Here is a 17562-nt window from a genome sequence, read left to right as displayed (position 1 = left end):
GCATGTGTATACCTTATGTTCTGTTCCATGAAATTTAATAATGTGGATTATAAACAAACTTCAAAAGCTCTGAGTCAGTCTATGTGTTAATAACCACGCTACGTGCTATGCCACTTTTCAGATCCAATGTATGTAAAAAGGGCTACTAAAGTTCAAGCAATGGTAGTTACCTAACAAGTTCTCAGATTTAAGAAGTCATCTCAGCCTCAGTTTTTACTTGGATCTTTAATTAATTGGCTTCTAGTCCTAGTTAATTGGAGCTTCAGTGAAAAACAAATCTACACAACTTGGTGAGTTGATATAAAATAAGTTTATTTCCTTTTCACATCAGGTGTTGGGCTCTCAGAAAGTTTTCCTTCAAGCTTTGCCTCAGAAACCTATATTATTTTCTACTCATGGCTCCATACAGCCTAAAGATTATCTTGGACAGGCTATAAAGTAGTCACATTGCCTAAGTTTATCTTCAAGGAAAATTGAAGGATGTAGTCTTCCTGTATCATAGAAGAAGGAACAGGGCTGAATACTTAGCCAGTATCTCAAGACTTAGCAAGAATCTATTTTAATAGGATGCAAACTTTGAGAGGATATAAACAGAAATTAGCTACCTGTAAAATAAAATAATTTCTGCCAACCTGAAAAAACATCATACTTCCTGAAAGCTGTTAAACTCAGAATGTCTACCATGGACAATTTTCTCTTTTTTATGTCCTTCATTAAATTCTGGATAAGCTGCTTTGACCTCTCTCAAAATGGTTGGCTTTGTTTTATAAAGTGTTTAATTTACTTTTTCTCAGCAAATTTCTGAAAATGACAAAAGACAATCAAATCAAAGAAAAGTAATTGACTGTATTTATCCATAAGTCAAATAGAACACATAGCATATTTTACATGGTACATCATTTTCTAGGATATATTTGTGTGTCAGAATAGCTCAAAAGATGTAATTTTAAAGATTTGAATATTTGTAAGAATTATTTATTTTAGAGAGAATAGAATTATTCTGGATATTTTAAAGAAATGTGAAAAAATGTTTGATTACATATGGGGCTGGGGTTGTGGCTCAGTGGTAGAGTGCTCATCTAGCATGGGTGAGTCCCTGGGTTCAATCCTCAGAACCTTATAAAAATAAATAAATAAAGGTATTGTGTTCAACTACAACTAAAAAAAAAATTAAAAATTTGATTACATATGCGTTGCTAGTGACAAAACATGTAAATGAACAATTATTTTCCCTGATTAAGTTGTCATCCATGATTAAAATGCTAAGACAGAAAAAAAAGAATATGAGGAATATCATTCTTATTGGCACAAGCAAAAAAATATAAATATTTACACGTTTAATGTGCTTAAATACCCTGACAAAAAATATTCACTCCAGTTTTCATTTCTTGAATACAAGTCTTGAATTCACTGACTTGACATGTAAAATGAGAAAATAATTATAGAAAGTCATAAACCTTTGGTAAAGCCATGCAATAAAATAATTTTCAGGGTTATTAGATTTAGTTATCTCTCTTTCCCTAAGATGTTTGTCACCTAGGGACTATTAAGAGTTGTTTTCATTTGTGTCTTCAGATACATCTGGCAGAGAAATAGAACTTAAAGTCTTAAGTTTCAAGTCCAAAATATGGATTCTAATGTGAGCAGCAAGCTTTTTGAGGCTGAATTCTACAGGAATGTTGCTTTGAGTGCAAACAACAACATCCTTTTTTCTATGCAAGCATTTCATTAGGGTGCAGACTGTGATTTTTTTTTCTTTTGCAGACAGTTTTTTTTTTTTTTTTTTTTGGTAACAGTGAAACAAAACACAGACATTGTTTTTGAAAAAAAAATCCCATCAAGAAAAGAAGGGGTTTTAATTCACAACTACCTAGGACAGCTGGTTCTCACGTACTTCTGACAGGAAGGTAGGAAGTGGGGTGGGGGGCTGGGTCACAGCATTAAGGAACAAGAAGCTCACAAACAAGGAAGTTAGGCAAGAAGACAGAAAAAGAGAGACTTGGAGGAGGAAGAGGAAGTAAGGGTAGAGGGAGGTACACCTTGGGGAAGGAAAAGAATAGGAAGGAAGACAAAGAAGAAAGAGGAGGAGAAGGAAGGAGGCCTTAACAAAGAAAGCAGCAGAGAATGGGGAGTTGGCAGGTGTAACCATGCCAGATATCCCTAGGTTTCCATTGGTTCAGCTGGTCCTGCTCTAGAGAAGAAATTGCAGAAGGACTCACAGGGAGGACCCTGGGGCCTGGCACACATGTAGAAGCAGGGTCACAGGTTGGGTCCTGGCTTCTTTATAATTCACATCACACATTGTTCCCTGTGGCCGCTGTAGAGGGGCATGGGCAAAGGTCCCCCAGTACAGACTTCCAGAATGAGGTCTGTAATTCCTTCTCATCTTTACCCTCTGAATGTTTGTCCTGCTCTACCTCTCTGGCCATCATTTCCTCTTCTAGAATCTTTGGGGTTATGGGGTATTTCACCTGAGGCAGGTTATGCAGCTCCAAGACAGGAGAAGTTTTGGAATGGTTGAAATAGGGCTGGAATTAGCTCATCATGTTTGTTTGGTGCTAAGAGCCATAGCCAAGTAGTAATGATGCATGGCATTTTTGGTTGAAAGGTGACGCCAGCAGAATACAACAGTTACTAATATGGCATTATGTAAAAATATGGATGTGTAACCGATGTGATTCTGCAATCTGTATTTGGGGTAAAAATGGGAGTTCATAACCCACTTGAATCTAATGTATGAGATATGATATGTCAATAGCTTTGTAATGTTTTGAACAACCAATAAAAAAAAGAGAAAAAAAGAAAAAGAAAGGATGCCAGCAAGCCATTGAGATGATATGATTATGTTAAGATCTGCATTCAAATGGATATTGACCCCTGCTATGGGACTCCTGGAGAGTTCCCATTGGTTGGGGAAGTGCAGTAGGAAGGAATTCTGGAGGAGGGATTTCCTGTTGGTGTGTGGATCTGGGAGAATGCCGCATGTGTGGGTCGGCATATTTCCCGGGAGCATACAGGGCATTGGCGGGAGTTTCAAAAATAAAATTTGTTCCTGTTTGAGTGGCTCGTGATTTTTGTGCCCAGCCAGACTGCGGCACTTTGGCCTCTTCTGAGGCCAGCCTTACCTGGCCGAGGCCTGGTTAAGTGCACACAGACTTTGTTTTGCTGTTTATCTACCTATGATTAATGGCAAACCTATAGCGCTGACTGCTCCAATACAGGTTCTGTTCAAGAGGAACTAGGAATCAGAGAATCTTGAGTGGGGTGCCTGTAAACACAGGAGGGGCCAGGTGCACAGAGTTGGGCACTATTTTGAAGAAACAGAGGACACATTCAAGGTGGCACCCACAGAACAGTAGTCAGAGCTTATCACCTCATGTAGAAGGAAGGAGTCCTGGAAGGTATCTATTACTATGTGCTGTCTTCCACCACATAGTCAAGCCAGGGACCATAGTTGAGATGGCAAGTGCCACTAACCACTGAACAGCAGGTGAAGGCCCCCTCTGGCTTTGGTGGTAGCTAGCAATGAAGGCCCCTACAAGGGATCCAGCCTGGCATTCCAGGTTACTGAAGAAACTGTTCAACCATTTGAGCTCTGGGTCCTCTTCAAAGCATTGTAGGTTGACTGCATCAATTTGAAAAAGACGGCCATTTTTTTTAGATTGCAGGTGAATGATAATGTTATGGTTTGGATGTAAGGTATCCCCCAAAAGCTCACATGTGAGACAATGCAAAGAGGTTCAGATGAGAAATGATTGATTGGGTTATAAGAGTCTTATCCCAATACATGATTTAATCTTCTGATAGGAATTAACTGAGTGGTAACTGAAATGTTAGGGTGAGGCTGGACAATGTGAGAATTAGGGTATGACTTTGGGGTATATATATATCTGGAGAGTGAAGTCTAACTCTGCTTCTTGACCACCATGATATGAGCTGCTTCCCTCTGCCACACACTCCACCATGATGTTCAGCCTCATCTTGACCCCTGAGAAATGGAATCAGCCTTCTAAAGACTAAGACCTCTGAAACTGTGAACCCTCAAATAAACTTTTCCTCCTCTATATTGTTCTGGTCAGATCCTTTTGTAGTCACAGGAGAGAAAAAGCTGACTAAAACAGATAAATACCATAAGTGATTGTATAAGTCAGGTGGCTCAGGTCCAGGTATGATTCTGACAGTAGCTGGAAATTCTCCTGTCTGTAAAATTTTCCTCAACAGCATCTCACAGGGTCCCAAATTCTATTGTGGCACATTTATTCCTTTATGGTATGAAATCTTATAGCCTTCCATAATTTCTAATGAAATTAGGGTCTTTGAGAAAATGGGAGTAGCAGAAAGTAATATTTTACTAATTGCTGTCTTTGCAACCCTGGTACTTCAAGATTGTCCTGAAAAAAATGGAATTTCATTGTTTATTACATTTGGAAACATTATACACTCTATCCCTCACTTTATTCCCCTATCAAGACTCACAAGATCGTTTAGCATAATGAATCCTTGAGAGTTTTAGGAAACTTTCAGTACATGAACATTTTTACTTCTTTTATTGAACTCAGCATTCTTCAAACATATTCATATTGAAACAATTTATAATATAATGTTCACAAACAACAATCTGTATAACTAATAAGGAATATATCATAAGGAAACCCCAGCACAGAGCATTATCCACTTAATAATCTCCAATTTTGTTAACATTTGAGTGTGAGGTCTTGAAGAAATGAGTTCCAAGAAAAAATTATCAGGAGTGAGATACAAGAACTCAAAAGTGGATAGTGGGATCAATGCTAATGACACATTAAATGTCTCTCTTTGTCCAATTTCCCTCAAGCTAGTATTCAGAGCAGGCTTTATTTACAAGGTGAGTAAAAAAATAAATCTATATTTTATATATACATATATATATATGAATGATACAAATGATACCCACTACTTACCATGCCCAACCATTGAACAATGTTAAAACTGTCAACACTATCTCTGCATAAGAATCAAAGAGTATATTTTTGACATGAAGATACATAGATGTTGAAGACTCATCTAGAATTATAGAGTTAAAATTTCTTGGAATGGGATTTGTCTTTCTAAGTTCATTTATCTATCTATTTATCTACCTATCTATCTATCTATCTATATAGAGTATGCATAAAATTATTATTCAACCCATGCAACCAAATTACTATGTAAACATATAGAAATAAAAATAAAATACATTAAAATTACTTAATTTTATTGTTCATACTTTTATCGTGCAGAGCTAGTCACAATTTAGTTGATGTTAAATTTTAATATACACACAAAGCTAGTATATGCAAGATATGGATATTATATTATATTTGTAGGTTTCCATCTCTATTTTTTATCAGTCATTATATTGTAAAATGTTTTCATAAAATTTAAAATGCTTCAGAAATACTTTATTAAAAATATTTTTAGGGGCTGGATTCTGGCTCAGAGGGAGAGCGTTTGCCTCACATTCATAAGGCACTGGGTTCGATACTCAGCATCACATAAAAATAAAAAAATTTAAAGATATTGTATCCACCAATAACTAAAAAAATAACTATTAAAAATATATTTTAGTTATAGATGAACACAATATTTATTTATTTTTATGTGGTGCTGACGATTGAACCCAGTGCCTCACACATGTGAGACAAGTGCTGTACCACTGAGCTACAGCCCCAGCCCAGAAATACTTCTTAATAACATAATACTTTATAGTATTTTGCAATGTGAGTAGATAAAACAAACTCAAACCTAGTTTCTCCTACTATACTCTCACAACATAAATCACTTCTGACACCAAATGTGTGTGTTGTTTTCCCAATAAATCAAGAAAACAATTCATTCTGTAGCACCAGACCACAGTTGAACCTGAGGATAGCATCCATGGGTTGAAAGCTTACTCCCCAAGCAAGACTTCCTCTGAGTTCAGATTGCTAGTCACAAGCCTCAGATTATTTTACATGTGACTCTGACATTAGCTATAAACTGGCATCCAAAACCTGTTTTTGGGTTTGATTAATTTGCTCAGATAGTTCACAATACTCAGGGAAATACTTCTCTTTAATGGAGATTACAAAGAATATAGATGAAGAGATGGAGAGGAAAATGTAGGAAGAAAGAGATATGGAGTTTCTCCAATCTGTTTGGGTATGTGAGCCTCTAGGTACCTCCACGTGCTCAGATATTGGGAAAAATCCCTATCCTTTTGCGATTTTATGGAGCATTCATTTTTTGCATAGGTATGAATGAAGCATAGACAACCATATATAAATATTATTGGATAAAAATATATAATCTAATGCTAACTTGACTCTGAAGAAACTCAGAAAGATCTGCCTGTTTAGAATCTTCTTAAGCTCTCTCTCTACACACTTTCTTAATTCTGAGTATGGGACAGGACCTTTTCTGAAATGGAAGACTTACAATATTTTATCAGAAAATGTATACTAGAGAATTTATGGCCAGATCTAAGATGGAAAGGAGGATGAATGTCAGAAATCCTATGACCAACCCTGTGAAAGAGAAATTCTAGTTACTATAGCCTACTTTGTGGAGAAAAGAATCAGGTGAAAGCAAGAGAGAGAGAGAGAGAGAGAGAGAGAGAGAGATTGATTTTTTTGCTTCCTGAGGCCTACAGTGCCACAAAGTTACCATCTTTGTTCTTTATTGTTCTAAAATTATTCTAAAGATGCTTTAAGAACCAGGGAGAAAAGTACTAATGCTTTAACAAAATGTATACTTATTGTTCTAGTCATTTAGAAAATAACAATGGCTTTGAGAGTACTAAATAAGGAACCATGAATGAAAACCAAAAATATGTAACATAATATCACATCACACTGAAATTTATAAAAAAAATTTCAAAGCTAGTATTTACATTGACAGATATATTTTAAAGAGACACTTGATGACCTGAGCTCTAAAATATCATTAATACTTTTTTGACTCAAATCTTGTCCATATACAAGAAATAATCTCCTCTCATTTTCTAAATATGAAGGTAACACTAAAAAGACTACTATCTAATTACAAGCCCCAAAGTCCTTATTTATCCTATTAGATAAGAATCCTTTGCTGACTGGATAGATGCTTTGGAGAGGTGAGAGTAAAATTGTTATAATCATCCTACTGGTGGTAGGCCAGTAAGTGTATTTAGATGATTATTTTGGCCCAATCACATTTTAGAAACTCCCAATGTCATTAGATTTTGCTTTTTGATAATATAACTTGCTGAAATAATGAAGAAGACTGACTTTACAACTTATTTGAGCTATTAGGAAACTGAATATATCAGGTAGAACATTTAATTGGAGGAATATTTACTAATTATGTTTTCACTCAGTCTCCACACTTTTTAAAATATCTGAGGACATGGATCCAGTAATTTTGTTTCTTGTGGCATGAAATTCACACGTTAAATTTAAGTCTAGCTGAGCATGGTGAAACTCACCTGTAATCCCAGCAGTTTGAAATGCTGAGGCAGTAGAATCACAAGTTCAAAGCCATCCTCAACAACTTAATGAAGCCCTAAGTAACTCAGTGAGACCCTGGTCTCTAAATAAAATAGGAAAAGGGGGCCATGGGTATGGCTCAGTGGTTGAGGGCCCCTAGATTCACTCCCAAGTATATGTATGTGTGTGTATGTATGTGTGTGTGTGTGTGTATTTACAAGTCTAAATTTTTGTTTGTTCTTGGCTAAACTAAATGGTAACTGTTTTAAACTTTAGGAGCATGCAAATAATTCATGATTCTATGCCTATCCCCAACACCTGCACTTAAACATGCCCTTTTGTCACTGAATGATATCACTATTAATATCCTATTAAAGAAGTCATTTTACTCTTCACCTTATTTAATTTATAATTATTGCATGACAGAAGTTTAAGATATGTACTGGATCCTAAAGCAGTGAATATTTTAAAGGGCTAGTTGCTGATAAGTCATCTAATTTTCTTTGAGGAAATGCAACTATTTTAGCCATCTGTTGAAGCATAAATATCTACCCAGAAATTATAATCATGCAACAATAAAACATTTATTGATTTGTAATTTTGGACAGTGAACAGGGTTCAGAAGAGTCAGTTTGTGATTCAGATGTATTGGCTATAATAGTTCAACTCTGTATGGAAGATATAAGATGGTCTGACTCATATATTTTGTGACTCAGGTGGATTGGGTGGAATGGCTGTGGGATACCTTGAACACAAGACAATATAATCTCTAATCCCTAAGAGCCTATTTTTCTTGAAATAGATTTTCTCTCAATCATGGTATCTTAACTCTTTTTCCACAATGTCTGGCTTTGAAGAAGAGCAAAGTAAAAGAATCAGGCTCTTAAAGTCTGGAATTAGAGCTGTTACAGAATTATTTCCACTATATTTTCTTATTGAAAGAAAGTAAAAAGTTAATCTAAATCAAGAAAAAATAAGATAAACTGTACATATTGGTTGAAGGAACAACATTAAAATATAGGAAACTCTTAATGTTTTGCAGATATTCCACCATAGTAACCTCTGAGTATTTATGGATAAAAGTGTCCAGAAGGGAATGTCAGCTTGTTTCCTCTGATTCCCTATTGAGGGAGTAATTCAAACATCACTATAGATTTCTTTCTCCCCAGCAAAAAGAAAGCCAGTCATTTCAGAGGAGAAATATACTATGTTTATAACCACATAAAAAGTGTTTTGGAAATCATGTTCACTAGAGCATAATTGTAATCAATAGATTCCCAATAAATGTTATTCATAGATTCACAGTAAATATTTTGGGGAATAATAAATATGATCACTAAACACATTTCAGAAAAATCTGCAAATTTCAGTCCCAAATTTGGCATTTGAATCACAGATTAACATATTATATATCTTCTGATAAATACTATAGTAAGGAAAACTTGTTGTATGGCATGTATGTATGTATACATCTACTTAATTATTTACTCTAGAGATTAACCTCAAGGGCACTTTACCACTGAGCTCCATCACCAGTCATTTTTCTTTTTTTACTTTGAGACAGGGTATCAAAATGCTGACAATTTCATTAGATGCTGAGGCTAGTTTCAAATTTGTCTTCCTCCTGCCTTAGCTTCCTGAGTTACTGGGATTACAGGAATGTGCCACCATGCCCAGCCACTGTACAGAATTTAACCTAACATTTCTCAAAGTTTTGTACATAGAAGACTTTCTTGTCTTGAGACCACTTGTTAATATCTCACAAGGAGCTATTGTTTAGAGGAAACTCTGACATAAGCATGTTTTCAGTTACACCAAGATGTCTAAGTAAATAAAGTTTTTGTCAGCTGCTCTGCTCTTGGACATACTAAAGTTTGGGGTTACATACATAGAGTAATTGTTTCAGATATTTTACCTAGGTATTTTTTGTTATTGTTTTTCTTGGAATATTTTATTTTACTAGATCTGAAATGGCTAGAATATTACCAGCTTCTTATGACAACTAATGGTTACCTGAAATACCAATATCATTTTCAATAGAGGGAAACTTGACAGAGCACATAATACTCATGAATTTTCATGTACATTGGAAAAGTATAGATCAATAGATTTTCTATTATGTAGGAATGTGTTTAGGAATGGAGAAACATATATAGTTTTCATCTCTACTGTGTCATATTCCATTTGCTCCAGTTCTTTATCTCTACCTTTGGGGACTATATTACAGGGCTATCTGTGTACTATGTTAGACCACGATCGCGTAAGGGGAATGATCTGAATATCATATATTCAAGGGTTTGAGAAAGTAAAGATACTATAAATAATGATGAAAAACTTCCTTCTGTTAGTATTGAAATATTTTTAAAATTTAAAATTATTTTTTAAAATTTATTGAAATAAGATTTATGAAAAAAAAATTAAGCACTTTTAAAAACTTTCATTTTACTAGTTGTCTATTCAGAGTCACAGATTCTTATATCATAGCTCCCAATCATAGGGAAAAACAAGTTAAATAAACTTGAAAGCTCCAAATATAGGAGATAGAGATACTCATAAAATATTAGATTTCAATAAACTTTCATTAGACCAGTAGCCCTGCACCTACTAGAGGAAAATGTCGGCCAAATTCTCCATCATGACAGTTTAGGAACCAACTTCCTCAGCAAGATTCCTAAGTTGAAGAAGTAAAATCATGAATCAATAAATGGGATTATATCAAACTAGAAAGCATCTTCACCCAAAAGCAAATAATCTAGAGAGGGATAAAAGAGCCTACAGGGCAGAAAATCTTTGCCACCTGCACTTCAGATAGAACATTAATCTCCAGGATATATAAAGAACTCAATAAACTTAAACACAACCAAAAATAACCCTATAAATAAATGGGTAAAAGAAATGAACAGGCACTTTAGAGAAGAAGAAATATCAATGGTCAACAAATATATGAGAAAATGTTCACCATCTCTAGCAATTAGAGAAATGCAAATTAAAACTGCACTGAGATTTCATTTCACTCTAGTCAGAATAGCAATTATGAAGAATATAAGTAACAATAAGTGTTGGTGAGGATGTTGGGAAAAAACTCCACTCATACATTGCTGATGGGACTGCAAATTGTTGCAACCACTCTGGAAAGCAGTATGGAGATTTCTCAGAAAACTTGGAATGAAACCACCATTTGACCCAGTTGTACCACTCCTCCAGATAAACTCAAAGTACTTAAAATTTGCATTCTACAGTGATGCATTGATGTGATCAATGTTAATAGCAGCTCAATTCAAAATAACAAAACTATGGAACCAAAATAGGTGCTCTTGAACAGATAAATGGATAATGAAAATGTGGTACATAAACACAGTGGAATATTTGTCAAACATAAAAATCATGATTTTGCTGATAAATGGATGGATGTGGATTATTGTTAGGCTAAGTAAAATAAGCCAATCTCAAAAAGCCAAAGGTTAAATATTTTCTCTGATATATGCATGCTAAGACACAAGAAGTGGCAGGAGAGAATAAGATTTCAGTGGGTCAGACCAAGGAGAATGAAGGGAAAGGAAGGGAGAAAGGAATAGGAAAGACAGTGAAATGAACCAGAAATAATTTTATTATGTTCATATATGAATACACCACAACAAATCTCCACATCATGTACAATAACAATAATGGTATCCTGATTAGAATAATATATATTCCATGTAAGTATACTATGTCAAAATATACTCTTCTGTCATGTATATTAAAAAATAACAGATAAATAAAAATAGACTGCCTCCAAAGGAAGAGTTTCATGGAAGTTGAAACAAAACAAAACACTTTTTAATGAACAGTAGGTCATTCAAGAAGTCAGAGAGGAAATTAAAACATCCATTTGCCCATGAGATTCCTGTGCTTTTAAAGTCTTTCACAGTAAATCATTGCCATAACATGAAATCTTTCCAAGTGCAAGTCAACAGATGACTGCTTAAATAAACTTATATATATATATATATATATATATATATATATATATAAAAAGCTGGGGATGTGGNGTGTGTGTGTGTGTATACACATTCACAAACACAGTGAAGCATTATTCAGGCAAAATGAAGAATAAAATTCTGTACTCCACAGGGAAATGGATGAGACTGGTGAACATTACATTGAGTGAAATTATAAAGACACAGAAAAACACTTTAAACATATTTTCTCCCATATGTGGAAATTAAAGGGGAAAAAAAGAAAAGTTACCTGAAAGTGGGCGAGGAATTAGGGACTAAAAAGGGCCTGCAGGTAACAGAGGAAAGTAAGAAATGAGGAAGGACAGAACAAGTGTGGATGGAGATGATCAACACAGAATATATGTATGATATATGTATATATGAAATATCTCAGTGAATCCCACTAATTTGTACAATTAACATCAGCTAATTTGTAATTAAGAGTTATTCCTGCTACTAAAACAATAGAAAAACAAAAATAGGAAGCAAAAAGAGTTTGTATCAAGGACTATAGCAGAGTTAGTTACAAGTCATATTAATGTGGGCTTGAAAAGTGGTAAACATAGCTGAGGAAAGAACGAAGAGTTAATTTAACTGCAGTTATGGAAGGATTCTAGTAAAGGAAATAAATTTAAACAGGTAAATAGAATATGCTTCCTGTAACTACCAATTTTCCTCAAATATGTATTATTTTCTTATAAATTACAATTCTATTTGAGTATGTTGACATTCAGATGAATATTACATTTAAAAGCCACATTTAGAGTAATGTTTGACCATGTGTTCTGGTAAATGTGATGTGTGCAATAGCTGGGCTATTTGACTTCCAGAGAAAAAGCATTCATCATCCTTAACCTTTTCTTTTTCCAGCTATACAGAATGTAAATATAATAGTGGGGCAAGTATGTAGCAGTATCCCGGGTCCTTGATAGTTGTTGAGTTGACATATCAGCCCTGGATTACTTACTCAGATTTTTCAGGAGGTGAAAATCAATTTCTGTATCTTTCAATAAACTAATATTTTAATACTGGATCTGCATTACAGCAGATGAGTCAGTACCCTAATTCATATACTCCTTATGGCTAGATGTGGGCTGCATTCCATAATTCTTTCTCATGCACTTGATAATTTTGGTTAGTAGTTAACTAATATATAGTATGGTTCAAAAAGTACAGATGATTTTGAATGTTCTTACCAAAAAGAAATGATAAATAATGTTATGGGTTTACTCATTATCTAATGATCATTGTACACTACATTCATTTATTAAAACATCACACTCACTTCCATAAATATGTAAACTTATGTGTAAATTATTTTTTAAAAAAATAGAATGCCAAAAGTAAAATAGTGATATTCTAGAATTCAAATTATTCTTGGGAAATGTTGTCAATGGCATGTTGTAAAATATTTCTGTAGAATTCAATGTACACCCAGGATTGGGGCCCACTGTTCTAATTCAATTCCTAGCTGTAATTCAAAATGCTATGCACATGATTCTAAAGTGGACTGCAGAATAATTATGTGTCCTATAACCTAGAACATCAATTACTTTTTAGATATGGCAACAGTAAGGTATAAGAAAATGAAGGCATGGAATATTTGGTGGCAAGCCAAGATCTAGAAGCCAATAGGGGTACCAATATCCATGCTGTAAGAATCATTGTTCTGGTTTGGATCTTGATTTTCCTGCAAAGGCCCATCTGTTGAAGGCTTGATACCCAACCTTGGTGATATTCTAAAGTGGCAGAACTTTTATGAGGTTGGACTTAGTGGAACAAAGTTGATTTGGGGTATGACCTTGAATGGGATATTAGAACACTGGGCCCTCCCATTTCTTTCTCTCTTTTTTTTTCCTATCCACTATGAGATAAACAACTTCCTCCACTACACATTTTCCACATGATATACTGCCTTGACTTAGTCCCCAACTCAATGAAGTCAAGTGTCCATGGCTTGAAACCTCTAAAACTTTGAGCCAAAATAAACGTTTCCTCTTTAAAAGTTGATTACCTCAGGCATTTTGTTAGTGCAATGGGAAACTAATACTCTAGAAAAAAGTAAGGATGGGGAGAAAAGAAATTTTTGAAGCTGAAATATTTTATAAGGAGGTTCCATGTGGAAATGATAGGTAACTTTCGCAAGATTTACGGAAACTAAAAAAAAAATAATAGAAAAATTAATTCCATTTATTGTTTTCTGGATCACCTATTGTGCCTTCACTGATAAGCAGGTACAATAAGAAAGGAGAGAGAGAGAGACAGAGAGAGAGAGAGAGAGAGAGAGAGAGAGAGAGAGAGAGAGAGAATTATGATTTCCTACTCTCAAAAATGTATAATATAGTTAAATAATAGGACCATACTTGTGAAACTATAAGGAGGAACTGTTCTAGAGCCATATTTGTCTTTCTGTTGCAAATAGCCTAGCTGGCATTAAATAGATCAGTGTTTTCTGAGTGAATGAATAAATGAAAATAAGTAGAAAACATACAGAATCCTAGAAATAAGAAAGTTACTTATGGTGGCAGAAGTTAGGGAATGTGTAATGGAGCAGGGATTCGAGTTAGTCCTTCTGGAGAAGGGGTTTGCACAAATGTAAAAATGGGAACAGATAATCCAGGAAGAGAAATCTTGAGCAGAAAGAATGCATAATAGAATTAGAAAATGTATATTTGTCATATAGAAGTTTGGCTGATTGAAGCAGAAGGTTTATTTTATGGATCAATATAAAACATCTATTGAAATCATATTGAAGAAAAATTAAATGGTACCTGATTGAGATTTAGATCCTAAGGAATTTGTGGACATTAATGATATTTGAATAAGCAGTTTCACTAATGAAACTGATACCAAATGAATCCAGAAGAAGGGGATCTCCTGTGCATTCTGAGAAAAAAAAAATGTAGTCGATATCATTTATATTTACCTGAATAAAAGAAAAAATACTGCTGGCCTGCAGCAATTAGAATTTATAACAGCATTATTAAATAAAGGATTAGTGTTTGGTATCATAATTTCTGTCTTCTCCCCCACCCTCCTTTGTAAAATAGATTAGCCCTGAGGATCAATATGGTCAATAGACTTTTGAGATTACAACAGCACATAACTAGAAACAAAACATGATATCCAATAACAAGTTCTAAATTGCTAGCTTTATTATTTTGCTATAATTTACATCTTTTGGTTGAACGAAAGTTTCTCTTTAAACACTTGGGTCAGTTGTTAAAAGACTAATATTTTCGTCATGATGTTTTCTAGAATCTGAGTTAGATATTCACATTTAAAGATGCGAATAGGGGAAATTACTAAATTATATTGCGCTGGAGAGATATTACAAGGAAATTCTGATATTTCACTGCAAAATATTGCCAATTATGGTAGCTGTCAATTTAACAATAGGCTTATTCACTATGGTGTTTGATTAATGTGAAATTATTCAGTTGGCTACCTTGTAGTTGGCCTATTTTTGTGTCCAATTAGTATGCTAATAATGGTAATTATGTTCTATACTGCATGTCTCATCACCTAGAGGGTTTTTAAAATGATAAAATAATGAGAATAAACAAGCTGATGCTGACATTCAGTGGGCCATTCTAATTACTTACTGAGAGCACGCTGGGGAATCAACACTCAACCAGAGAAAATGATTCTTGCTTACTTTGTTAAAACTACTCTTTCCAAAGAGCAGTAAGAGTTTGATGCTGTTCTCTTTATTACTGAGCTATTGTACATCCCCGCCTCTTTTTGTTTTCTATGTTTATTTTCTGTATTTATTTTTTTAAAAAGATAATCAAATTGTAGTTACTTATTGTGACTAGTATTTGTGGTAAGAGGTTCAGAAAACAAAGAATGAGAAATTGCTCAATTGTGCACATTTCCACCCAATAACTACCATTTATTTTTTTCTCTCCACTCTATATAAAAGAACAAAAGCAAAACAAAGGAAAGCAAAATAAATCCCCACTAATTACAACTCTTCTTGTATTTATAAGAATTGGTAAGAGGATGGCTTGTACCAAGATGTCAGAAAGATAACCAAACTTATTAGAATGCTATAAGATTACCTTCTATAAAACACAAAAATAAAATTATTTTGTTAAAAACCTCATGTTTTAAGATAGCCAAATAATCTATTCTGGGTAATCAGCATGGAATTTTGGTAAAGTTATTATAATAATTTGCAATTATGTCATAAGATTTTTTTACATTTCCAAATATAATACAAAGTACTAAATGCATAATTTTACTTAATAAAAATAAATTATGAAAATATTTTTCATTTTTTATCTGACTTTCAAGAAAGTTCTGAATTGGATCATAGAATTTATTCCTCAGATTATCTGAAGTTTAGCTTATGATTTAGATAGGCATAAAAGAAATCAAAATATTGTACAATCTCTTCTAAATGTTTTCTAAGAGTAAAGCAAAGAGGATTGTTCTTCTTGGGAGTTTTATGGTGATATAGAAAAAGCATGGAACAAGTCTCTAGTATTCTGCTCATATAAAGAAAAACTGGATAATATTAAACTACTTAGTCCTGCTCTTTCATTTTTAGTTATTTCAACTTCAAATAAGAGGGTTTAATTAGATCAGAGCTTCTCAAATTTTGCTCAATGAATCTATATTTCATGTATTATTAATAAATTTCATATAAAATTAGGTTTCTATGGTCAAATATATATTGGAAATGCTGGGTTAATCCTAGATAAATAGATAGGTTTACTGGAAAATTTCTCAGAGTATTTGATGTGCCAACATGTGCTATGATTCTCCAATTGGGGTGATATAATATATATCATTTATCAAATTTGATCATTCAAATACATTTATTTATTGAACAGCTATTCATATATCATAGGACAACTAACATCGTGCAAAGAATATTTTGGAAAATACTGGATTCGTCAAACCTTTTAAAGTCTTCCAAACTCTAACATTTCCATCACTAAGCTGTAAGTTTCATGACAGTAGGGGTAATTCCTGCTGGTCATTGCTCATATAGCCTAGTTATTTGTATCAACCATAGTATTGCACATAATATATTATTAATAAATATATGTTGAAAGAATGAATTAATGAACACATAGTACATTCTTTGAATCTATAAGTTAAACTGATACAGGAAGAGAGTAATTTTTAGGTTCCACTACTCTTCCTTGTTGTGGGAAACAATTCACTCTTCTACTTGTCTTGATGTCTTTGCCTCAAGTCTGTGGCAATGACTGTATTATTTCTTGTATTCTACATTGCATTAAATAATTAATCCAAGATCCTACTGTAAGTGGCAGTTACAAAATTCAAACTAAATTTGTCTGACAGCACAATGAAGCTGTCAACCCAAGACATGGAATTCATTCCACATACCTTTTGTACCTTGATTATCTTTTAGATGAACCAACTTTCCATATGTAATGATGATAATATTATTCACATTCTTACAAATGAAGAAACTTGAGGATACACATTGGGGGCTACCTGTATGTATCTTAAGCAGAGATTGTCAACTAATATTTGAAATGAGCCTTATTCATTTGGGAAACAAGGACTTTTTTTTAATATCAGGAATTGAACTTGAAGCGCTTAACCACTGAGCCACATCTTCAGCCCATTTTTATATTTTGAGACAGGGTCTCCCCGGGTTGCTTAGAGCCTCCTAAGTTGCTGAGGCTGGCTTGGAGCCCGCAATTTTCCTGCTTTAGCCTCCCAAGCCACTGGGATTAAAGGCATGTGCACTGTGCCCTGCACCAAGAACGATTTTTCTCATCCTATGAGGTATTCAGTGTGACATGGTTAAAATAAAATGTGCTGAGATAAAAATTAATGTTTAATCCACTAATCAATGGGAAGGTGTTTTTTTTTCAGTTTAGCATCCCCTTTTTTTCATTTGCTCCCTATCATAAAAAAAGCAGAAAATGTATGATACTCCACAGAACCTCTGTTATGGCAGTATTAGAAAGAACACAAAGATTAGAAGTATAACAGGTTAGAAGGATGGATTGAGGTATGCAGAGCTCCAGAAATGAGAAAGCAAATTATTTCTATAACAAGCAAGGGAAGGGAAAAACTACTCTTTCATTTGGGGATATAATAATGAAACAAATTCCCTGAGAATCTAGTAC

The sequence above is a fragment of the Marmota marmota genome, unplaced genomic scaffold, assembly GCF_001458135.2.
Source record: "Marmota marmota marmota unplaced genomic scaffold, marMar, whole genome shotgun sequence".
Taxonomy (NCBI): Eukaryota; Metazoa; Chordata; class Mammalia; order Rodentia; family Sciuridae; genus Marmota; species Marmota marmota.
Note: the sequence above shows the minus strand (reverse complement) of the source record.